Raw genomic sequence first — 12,168 nt, forward strand, 5'->3', positions numbered from 1 at the left:
TATTTGTCAGAGAGAGAGCACAAGCAGAGGGAGCAGCAGAGGGAGAAGCAGGCTCCTTGCCGAGCAAGCAGGGAGCCGGATTCGGAATTCCATCCCGGGACCCTGGGATCATGACCTAAGCCAAAGGCAGATGCTTAACTGACTGAGCCACCCAGGCATCCCTACGTTGATTTATCTTAAAAGAAGTATGTATGGTGGTGAAGTGGTTTGTTTTGCGAGACTGCTGTGATAAAACATTAATATAGAGTATTTTCTTAATTTTTGGTGTTCAGCCAGGGATAGCATAATTCTTATTGCATGGGATGTGATATCTAGGTTAATATAATTAATCTCTTGTGGAGAGTCCCTTAGGGTTTCATGTAATACATTTTATTTAATATGACCAACTTTCTTAAATTACTTTTGGTAAATTATACTGGAATGAATGAATATGATAAATAGAATGGATTAATGTTGGGTATGACTGTGGAGGACCTCTAGTGGTCAAATGTGATAGTGTTGATGCACTTGTATCTACTCAGATCACCACTTGTTGAAACCTACCGAGTTGTGGAGATAGAACGAAGAATAAAGCAGTTCTCACATTCAGGAGCCTTGGGTTTACAAAGCACTTGTCAACTCACAGAATGCTTAATTACATTAATAGCTAATCTTCCGAGCAATCCCATATTAGTATTATTATCTTCATGAGAATATTATTAGCACCATACAGACAGGAATTGTGTCTGTTTTGTTTACCACTGTGTTCCCAAAGCCTAAACCAGTGCCTGGCACATAGTAGGCGTTCAGTGTATGTTTGTTAATAAATTCACGAGTGGACTCTCTTCTCGTAGATGAGGAAACTAAGGCTCAAGAAAACTGAAAGTAAATATAAAAATACCTACTAAGATTGATTAGCTGAACTTAAAGGATAAATTTATTTTTACCTATTTACACTTCTCTACAAATTTGATTTGTTCTTTATGTTAATATGATAAAGAAAGTAGGACTTAGGTGGCATCTTTTTAAAAATCCACCGAAATATAACATCCTGCTTTTTTTTTTTTTCTTCTGAGAAAAGTTTTCTTGATTTAATTGTTTTTGGATTACTCTTTAAGTATTCTAAGCTTGAATAGATTTAGAGATTAGTATATTTTTATGTCTTTAATTTAATATTTATAAAGCTATTAACTATGTTCAACGCATTGGATGTAGAACAATGTGATGAAGTAGAGGTGCTCTGCAAATGTTTGCTGGGTGAATGAATAAAAGAAAAATAAATATACTACAAAATACTAAAATTAGCAATTAAAATCAAATTCCTGACAGTGCAATGGGGATAGATATTGGTAAAAATACCAAGTTGTAGATGGCCCTAGAACCTCCATTAAAAAAAAAAAAAAAACTATTGAAAATAAGTGATTGTCCTCTGAATGAACAGGTTTCGTATGCTTCTTCCAAAATGAATAAATAGATCTCTCTTACGCAGCCCTGCAAATGTGATACAAAGTTGCACCATGTAGATCTCTCCAATAATTCATTGCCCTGTGCTGGGTGCTTTGGAACCCAATAAGTAGCTGTGGGAGAACAGGCCAGCCTGTGGTGTTCATTGGAAGAGGAGGGGAACGTGACATATTAAATTTTAATCCCAAGCACTGAGGTAAAATGAAGGCAAGTGCCTTTATTTATTTATTTATTTATTTATTTTAATTCCAGTGTAGTTAACAAAGTGTTATATTTGCTTCAGGTGTGCAATATGGTGATTCAACAATTCTATACATTACTCAGTGCTCATCGAGATAAGTGTACTCTTAGTCCCCTTCACGTAACCCCCCCAACTCACCTCCCCTCTGGTAACCATCTGTTTATTCCTTATAGTTAAAAGTCCGATTTTTGGTTTGTCTCTTTTTTCCCCTTTGTTTGTTTTTACATTCCACAAATGAGTGAAATCATATGGTATTGTCTTTCTCCAACTGACTTACTTCACTTAGTATTATACTCTCTAGATCTACCCACATCATTGCAAATGGCAAGATTTCATTCTTTTTTATGGCTGAGTAGTATTCCAGTGTGTGTGTGTGTGTGTGTGTGTGTGTGTGTGTGTGTGTGTGTGTATGTGTATCACATCTTCTTTATCCATTCATCTATCAGTGGACACTTGGACTACCTCCATAATTTGGCTACTGTAAATAATGCTGCAGTAAACGTAGGGGTGCATGTATCCCTTTGAATTCGTTTGGGTAAATACTCAGTAGTGTGATTAGGGGATCACAGGATAGTTCTATTTTTTTTTTAAAGATTTTATTTATTTGACAGAGACACAGCGAGAGAGGGAACACAAGCAGGGGGAGTGGGAGAGGGAGAAGCAGGCTTCCCGCGGAGCAGGGAGCCCGATGTGGGGCTCAATCCCAGGACCCTGGGATCATGACCTGAGCCGAAGGCAGACGCTTAATGACTGAGCCACCCAGGCACCCCAGGATAGTTCTATTTTTAATTTTTTGAGGCCCCTCCATACTGCTTTCCCCAGTGGCTGCACCAGTTTGCATCCCCACCAATGACGCACCAGAGCTCCTATTTCTCTACATCCTTGGAAGGCAAATGCCTTTAAACAGCAAAATGCAGTAGCTTCCATTTACCGTAGTAGGCATCAGCAAAGATGTTTTTGAAGTCCATGAAGTCCCAAGTCTCCTTAGAGGTTAAAAAAAGTCAATACTCCTGAAAATTACAGCCTTTGAGATCAGAGCAAGTTAAGAAGGGAGCAGAGTTCGGTGTCTTCAGAGAGGGGAGATGCTATTCCTTTGACTATCCACTCCTTCCCTCAACCCAGCCCCTCACCTGGCTCACAGTTAACCTTCATATCACAGCGTAAGCATCACTCACTCAGAAACCCAGACCCTCCAAGCCTGGGTTGGATGCCTCCAGCGTACTTTCTTCCCAACTCACATTCTTCCTGTCATTACATTGCACCAAACACCGATCTGCTTACTTATCTAAATCTCTGACCAAACCTAGGATGGGAACTCCACGTCTCACTTGTTCATAGTTGCATCTCCTGCATTTAGTGCCTGTATTTAATGCCTAAATGCTTGTGGAAGGAGGGAAGGAGAGAAGGAAGGAAGGAAATACCCTTTTACTGAGGGAGATAAGCATCAGTGTGTGTAAAGGGAACCTCTGGCTTAATGTTGTGGACCCACCTACTGTGAAAGGAGTGTCTTCCAGAGAAAATATCAGGGTAGAGTTTGAAGAAGTCTGCAGACGTGACCTGCTCATTTTGGGAGAGGAGAGGGGAAGAGGGCAGTAATAAGGGGCCTTGAAGGTATGGATTTCTCTCATTACATTAACAACAGATGGCTACAGTTTCACAGAAGAAAAATGTTAGAAACTTCCCAACTTACTAGACAGGCTTTTGTTTAAAAATGCGTATTTTCAGGGATGTGAGAGACAGTCAGAGTGTAACAGAGATTAACAAGGGTCCTGCTGCTAACTACTTCAGTCCTCACACTGAACGGATGGGGAAACTCAGGCCAGGGAGTTTGTTGTTGGTTGAGCCCGTTATCTGCACAATTAAAGCCAAGCTCTGAGCAGCAGAGTGAAGTCAAAATGGCAGAGGTAGTTGTCCCTCGGGTCTATGAATTATAGTTCAATGGTCCCAGATGCATGGGTCCAGCCCAGCAGATTCCTTGTATTACCTGTAATTATGATTTTTTTTCTAAAGCAATCTATGCAACCGCAATGCAGCAAAACACTCATTCGTTCATTTGTTCAGTGAGCAAACAGTTTTTCTGAGTGCCAACTCTGTGCCAGACACTAAGCTATATGCTGGGGACACAGTGACAAGACTGGCCACTGCTTTTCAGGAGATGACAATCTTCGTTCAAGTGGCTTAAAAAAAAAGTGTGATTTTTTTTTAATTTTAATTTTTTTTTTTTTACTATAGTTCACCCAATTCTTTCCTTGTGATTTATTTTACCCATGGGATAAAATACCTTGATGGGATGTACCTGAGCCTCAAGAACAAGGGTCATTCACCATCAATTGTTACTCAGAAAATAGAGCAGTAAGAATCAAGTCTAAACAAGGGATTGGAAACAGAAAGGGACCTGAGCTTTTTCTGGGTAAGCCATTACTTAAAATCAAGAAACACACTTCTTTAACACAAGGCTGCTTCTCTTCTATAGTATTTATAGGAAATACTATAGAGTATTTCCTGTGCTTGATTCTTCCTACCCCCTCCACTAAGCTCCACCTCGGTCTTAAGTGCTCCACAGAACCGAGATGAGCTCTCCACGCGGCTGCATGGAGAAGGTTGGTCACCCTCCAGCTGCCTGTCTCATGTCCGGGGAGTGCAGTTCTGAGATGCTTCCTGGGTTTGGACATCTCAGTGCCTTGCCCTAGCAGATGAGAGAGGACACCTGCTCTTGCTGTATATCACAGAACAACACCTTCTGAGCTTTTGCTGCATCTTCCCCACTGGCCTATAGCTCCACAGGACCCAGTGGCATCCTGGGAAGACCTGGTGTGTTGGCCACATAACCAGGAAGGCTGCACTGGTGTGCTGTTGTGCACGGGAATAACACAGCCTTTGACCCTCCCCAGAGCCAAGACCAACCAACTCTACCCTCTCTTACATATTCAGTTTCTTTTGCCAGTTTCCCCCCTAATCCTGCAAACATGCTATGATCTCTGATTATGCTTTTTCTACCCATTCCCTCATCCCCAAGTGGCAACCATGTGTTGGTCAGGATGAGCTGGGCTTTGCTGCCGAAACAATAAAACACTCCTCTTGGCTTTTAGCAACAAAGGTTACTTCTCACTCAAGCTAGATGTCCATCCGGGTCATCTGGGGCTCTGCTCACCGTAGTTGCTCAGAGACCCAGGCTGATGGAAGCCTCATCTTGACAAACCCTTCAATTTTATTTTATTTTATTTTTTAGAGAGGGAGAGAGGAAGAGAAGGGAGGAGGGGCAGAGGGAGAGGGAAAGGAAGAATCTCAAGCAGGCTCCAAGCCCAGCAAGTAGCCGGACATGGGGCTCGATCTTACAACCCTGCGATCATGATCTGAGCCCAAATCAAGAGTTGGACGCTTCACCGACTGAGCCACCCACGTGCCCCTTGACAAACACTTCAGCAATTACTGTAGAGGGAGAAGGGGGTGTGGGAATGGCCAGCCCGTCCCTTCTGAAACTCATCCTTGGTTCTTCTGACATGATTCTGAGTTTTCTCACGATTCTCTGATTCCTCCCTCATCAGTCCAGTTTTCTGACTCATGTTCCCTCTTTGCCCTTTTCATGTAGCTGCTCCCTAAGGAACATTCCTTGGCCCTCTCCTAACACATATATTCTCTCTTGGCAATTTCTTCCAAACTGTGCTTTCCAGTACCATCTCCGTGTGAATGATTTCCAGATCTGTATTCCCAGCCCTATTTCCCCGAGGCCCAGTTCCATTGTCAGCAGCCACCAGCCTCCTCCCATTACTGCCTTAAAATCTCTTGTCTGAAAAGGAACTTTCTGTCTCCACCAAATCTACTTTCCTCCCAGCTCCCATCTTTCTGTTGACACCTCTTCCTTTCCCCACATTGAAACTTTCCAATTATTTTAGAGTGTGTCTAAAATCCATCCCCTGCCTTCTATTACTGCCCAAGTTCCTGCACCTCTCTCCCGGAGGACAGAAACTCTTTGGCTATATTTTCAGCTTCTCTCCATGGCTCAAGGCTGCACATGGTACAACTCCAGGGAACACCATTCTAAGTGAATGGCACCCCCTGGAGTTGTGCAATGCAGTGGTTCTACAGGCCACACTGTGCCCATAGCAATCTGCCTACAGCTCAGCTTAAATCATGACATACCACTGTTCAAAACCCTTCCTTGGCTTCCCATTTCAACCTGAATGCCTTGGCTCCATCCACCCCCCCCCACCCCCCACAGGTCATGATGGAAGTCACTCTCCCACTTCTGAAGTCACATCTTTCCTACACCAAGTAGTATTTTCTACCCTGCATCCTAGTGATTTAAGAATAGTTTTTCTCTCATGTACTTGATAAGTGAGAAGTTATTCTTACTTAGGGATTAAATTAATAAATACTATTTGCTCCTTATGGTGAAAAAAAAAAAAACCCAAGTCAAAATGGCTTAAGTTTTAAAAGAGAATGCATTGGCTCACATAAATGAGAATTGCAGGTTACATCCTACTGCTTCAGGCATAGCTGAATGCAGGGCTCAAGTGAGATCCTTGGGATTCCTTACCTCTCTTTACCCCCAGGAAGCGGAAATCACAGCAGGCCTGTCTGGCGGTAGCTGGAGCCAAGGAGGAGATGCTGCTACTACTCGAGACAAGAAACACTCCAGCTTCTTCCTTTCCCTGTCCACTGGTGGTCCACTGGTGGTCCACTGGTGCCTCCATTTGGCTGACCCTGGGGTCCGGGAAACACAGCCTGTAGGGCTCAGAGGGGAGCAGGGGAAGGGAAAAGGGTGTGTCTAAGACCAAACAGGCGGACCACCAGCACAAGTAACTCACTCAAAGTCATACAACAGTAGGTGGTGGAGCCTGTCTTGAACCATAGCTGAAGCTCTGAATCCTGCTACCCTCTCCTGCAGCCAGCATGAAAGGGCATTCCAGTTGGAGCATCTGTGTGAGCAAAGGCACAGGTGGAAAATTCTAGAACATGTATGGAAATAGCAGAGAGTTCCCTTGGGCTGCAATGCAAGGTGCTTTCAGAGGAACAGTGGGGGAAGAGGATGCCCACTGTAAGGCGTTGAGGCCTGGCTCAAGAATTTGGTCTTTGTTTGGAAGCAAAAGGGAAGTTACTGAAGGAAAAGAAAGAGTTAAGATAATTTATTTATTTACAGCTATAAAAATGTCAGGAACAGGAAGGAAATGCTTGGACTCTTTTCAAACAAGAACAAGGTACAAAGTGAAATAATCTTCAAGAGTAAAGATTACAAATATAGTAGAGTTGCTTTTTTCCTAATTTTTGTATGGTTGCCATCTTTGATACTTATAAGAGAAATTAGGAATGAACACTCGTTCATTCAAGTGAGGACCTGCTGTGAGCTGGGCCTTGTGCTGGGGTTTTTCAGTATGCCAACCGGAGTCCTTTGTTGGGCGATTCTAGTATCTCCCTTCTGAAGTTGCAGGAGTGCCCTCCATGTAATGACATTTGGTCTGAAAAGAGATCTGTGGTCGTCCAGAAAGTACATAAAAATGGTTGTTCACTTTGTGCTCCTTTATGGTTTTAAATCTCAAGGTCATAGGCTCTGGCTGGCTTTGAAGTTAAATGGCTTGAGCTCATTTGCAATGATATTGGCGGACTGTGAATAAATAAAGTGTGGACTGAAAAGGAAAATGCCTCTTGGGAGAGGGAGATTGTGCATTTTTGTGGGGTGAGTTTGAGTTAGTCATTAAGCCCCTTGACATTTCCATTTCTTTAATCACAAACTGAAGATACTTGCTATTTAATAATAAGTTTATCATCGCCATCTTCAACAACACAGATGCACCACCTAAATGCCTGATTGTGAGCCACACAACATAAGGCATGTCACCAAGGTGACATCTTATCATATAAACTAAGTTTCTACGGATGGCTAGCTTTACAATTTTTAATCAACAGGCAATACGTAAAAAAGTATGAATCCCTAGGTGTTTGGAAAATTTAGTCCAATTCCCCTCCCATGACATAACACTTGCAATTCATCCATTCAATGTTTATTAAGTACTTTCTATCTTCCATGAATCCAACAAAGATTGATTAATTGTCTATATGCATTCATCCTTGGATAATGGTGAACAAAAGAGATATGGGTGGACTCTTCGTGGAGCTTGCATCTAATGGACGTAAGCTGTGTCCATGGTTTGGCCCCGATTGTGCTGTCAAAAAGCTCCCTCTTTAGCAGAGAAGACAAACTTATAACTGCAAACACAATGTGATGAGTGTATGAAGGTGTTCATTGGGAATGAGTGTCTACAGAAGGCTCCTCTAAGAAACTAATGCAGCAGCTGGAACTTGGAGGAAGAACAAGTTTCCAGATCCTCGGGGAAACATGTTTTGAGTACAAAGAGTGGCAGGATGCCGAGTTATGGAAATGTGAAACATCATTCAGAGTTTGTAACGCAGAGCTCTGAGGGCATGGGAACAGGTGCACAAAGCTAGGTCATGCGGAGCCTTGTGGACCATGTTTTAGAGCTTGGATTTTATTGTAAGGGGTATGGAGGCAGTTGATGGATGCGAAACAGCAGTGACATGATTGGGTTTGCCTTTTAGGGAAACCATCCACCAGCATTGTGACTCCAGAAGCTACTAAAGAGACAGGATTGAAGGAACTTGGCTACTCCCTGGACGCAGGTGTGTGTGTGGGGGGGGGTGGGGCGGGGTGGAGAGTCTAGAAGTCTCCCAGGTTTCTGGCTTTTTGCATCAGCCTTATTCAATCCCCAGGTTTCAGACTTTTCACACTAAACAACCAGACCTATCTGCCCTGAACAGATCTTTTGCCATGTTGCTTCTTTGCTCCAAAACTTTGAGTCAGTGTTTTTTACTCCAGAAATATGAACTTAAAAATTGCCTTCCAGGGCCTTTGTTGGTTCCCACTTTGAATCCCTCCACTCACTTCTTTTCATGTTACACCACATTCCATTCCCTTCCACCTCAGTGCCTGGAGTTTTCCCTTGAGATCTTCAGTGCACCATCCTCTGAGGCTAGCTTAAGCTTCATCTCCTTCGTGCAGCCTTCTCTGGTCACTTTGTGCCTAACTGATCGCTGTCTCTTCATCTAATGCAGCTTGGGGTTAAGTACATGACACTAGAGTATGGTTTCACAAGGGCAAGGGTTTTTGTCTTTTTTGTTCACTGCTATATTCCCACACTTGGAACATGGTAGGTAGTTGACAAACATTTGTTGAGTGAATTAATGACTACTAAGGTTCTCCATAGATATTTAAGAAATATAACATGATCAAGAAATAGAACACTCAATGAATTTGATTATTCATTAAGTCAACAAGTATGCACTGAGTGATTACTATGTGACAAGCATTGTGATGGTTTCTGGGTGTTCAAAACTTGATTGGACCTGGAGTATGTCCTCAAGTACAAAGTGAGAACAAAATCATTGTCCTACAGAATAAAAATCTGGTGAATATTTACATTTTAACATACCTAAAAATCAGTAGGGAACAATGCAGATTTTTTAAAAAGAAAACAAGAATCTTAGATCTCTTCAATTTCAATATTTTCAAAATAGGATAATAGCAAACTTTGGTAAAGACTGGCAGCATTAGCACCCCTCAAACTTGGCTAGTGGGGAGGAAGATTAGTACAATCACTTTGGAGAGCAATTTTCTGGTTAACTAGTAAGGTGAAGGTGTGCTTGCAAGACAGGCTAGTAGTTCTACCCCTACGTGGAAAAACTCAGACATGCGCATGGAGATACATACAATAATGCCACTTGCAACATGGTTTGAAGTGAACAGCCAGAAGCAACGGAAATGTCCCATCAACAGCAGAGTGGAGAAATAAATTGTGGTGTATCCAAGCCACGGAATCCTCTGGAGCGGTGAAAATGAATGAACTTGAGCTATAATTATTCACATGACTCAATCTTACAAATATTATATTTAGCATTTAAAAAACAAGTTGTAGAGTGATAAGGCAACATGATCCCATTTACATAAAGTTTAAACATGGAATATAATACATGATTTGTGAATTGATACATATGTAGAAAAAGTATAAAATAGGTCTGATAGGGTGACCAACCATCCTGGTTTGCCTGCAACTTTTACTGTTTTATTACTGAAAGTTTCATATTTTGGGACACTCCCCTACCCGCAGGCCCCCGGTCCCAGGCAAATCAAGACAATTGGTCACCTTACTTGAAAAAGAGAAACGTCAAGCTTAGAATGGTGATTACTTCTTGATGGAGGGAAGGAAATGGGATTGGGTAAAAAAGTACACTGGGTATAATTCAGCTGAATTTGTAATGTTCTCTTTTTTTTAAACCAGATTATGGGCATGCAGGTGTTTGTTATATTATTCTCCATTTGTATATCTGAAGTATTTCATAATTAAGAAAATCCCAAAAAATCTCCATGGATGCTGTGGTAAATGCCACCCAGATTCACCCGTGCCTTTTGGGACTGGAGCACTCACTCTACCAGCTGCCCAGAGTGCTGGCAGGTTCACCATCTGACTCCCAGTTGCGTTTTGAAGTTCCCCAATTCCCAACTGCCTTTGTTTGCGTAGATCCACTTCAGCTATGGGGGCAGCCCGCAGTCAGTGACCGATTGACACATGTGCAGAAGGGCTCATCCCTCTTTCCTTAATTTGGGACCTTTGTGAAGGACCATCCGGGCTCTAGAGCTCCCTGTGGGATCAGCTGGATGTCAGTTGTGACATCATCACAGTCCAACTACTACTTCTGCCCAATTGTGCTTCCTTCCCTTACAGGTGCTGACCCGAGAGCACCGCCCAGTAAACATGACGCAATCAAATCTCCACCTCAGGGTCGATTTCCCTGGGGAACTTGACCTGCAATACTGTCCTTCCAGAAAAAGACATAGATAGAAAAAGAGAGAGAGAGAGAGATAGACCGAGATCACAATTAAATTGTAAATATAACCCCCGCCTCTATTTTTTTCTTTATCACCTCCCCACCCCTCCTTGTATCCCATTTTATTTTAAAATCTCAAGCCGACATGCTACACAGAATTTGAGGTGAGGCTAAACAGAGTCTGGCTATAAAAAAGGAAAAAGAAACACTGATTAATTTTCAATGAACAATAATAAAATGATAAAATTTTTCTTTTCGATAGAGGGATTTTATGGGTTAGAGAACATTCTGGCACATGATATTTTTGTTTTTGTTGTTGTTTTGTTTTTGTTTTTTGGGGGGTTTTTTTTGGCACATGGTTTTGTTGTTCCCACCAAATGAATCATTCAAGGAGGACAGGTGCTTTTCCATCTGAGCAGAGTTGGGTCACTGCGAATAAAATAAAACAGAGTCTAAAACAATATATAATGAATCACTAAAAAAAAAGATTCACTAACTTGTGTAATGTGGATAATAAATACTCTTAGGATAGAGAGAAGAAAATCAGTGAGATAATGCACATTGTCGGGCTTAGAACACAGACACAGAATACAAGTAAATGAGAAAAAGAAAGTGCATCTCAAAGCAGTCCTCTCTATAAGCTTAACAGTTCTTAAAGAAAGGTCAATCGTTTGATCTTGGACCACAACCTAAAAACTGCCAAGAGCACAGTCTACCTCATCTGTCAACACCGTCCCCCCGAGTCCTGGCCCCCATGATTCCTCATACTCCAGAAGGACACGCACACAGAAGGACACACACACACACACACACACAGGACACACACACACACACAGAAGGACACACACACACAGGACACACACACACAGGACACACACACGCATACACAGAAGGACACACACACACACAGGACACACATATACACACAGAAGGACATGCACACACAGAAGGACACACACACAGAAGGACACACACACACACACACAGAAGGACACACACACACACACAAGGACGCACGCACACACACAAAGAAGGACACACACACACACACACAGGGCCAAAATTCCTACAGCAGTTCCTAAACTACCTGATACTATCTTAAGTCTTCCTAGCCAAGTTCCCTAGGGGCAGACACTGTTTGGTACTGCTTTCTAAATTTTGCTGGCAGGAAAGGGCCCTGGAAGCTAGATTTAAATCACAGCTCAACCAATTACCAGCTGTGTGAACTTGTTCACGTACCACACCTCAATTTCCTCAATTATAAAATGAGAATATAGGGCGCCTAGGTAGCTTAGTCAGTTAAACATCTGCCTTTGGCTCAGGTCATGATCCCAGGGTCCTGGGATCGAGCCCCATGTCCGGCTCCCTGTTCAGAGGGGCGTCTGCTTCTCCCTGTGCCCCCCTTGCCCCCGCTTGTGCTCATTCTCTCTCTCTCAAATAAATAAATAAAATCTTTTAAAAAAATAAAATGAGAATAACACTTATAAGGTAGATATGAGGATTAAGCCAGAAAATGTTTCCAAAGCATTGAGTGCAATGCTTGGAAAACATATATATATTAATAAATGGTCGATTAGTTGAATTTTAAAAACTAAAAAGTAACGACCCTGAAAAGGTGTAGGAACGAAATACATATTTCAATACTA

Source organism: Halichoerus grypus, chromosome 6, assembly GCF_964656455.1.
Source record: "Halichoerus grypus chromosome 6, mHalGry1.hap1.1, whole genome shotgun sequence".
Classification (NCBI taxonomy): domain Eukaryota; kingdom Metazoa; phylum Chordata; class Mammalia; order Carnivora; family Phocidae; genus Halichoerus; species Halichoerus grypus.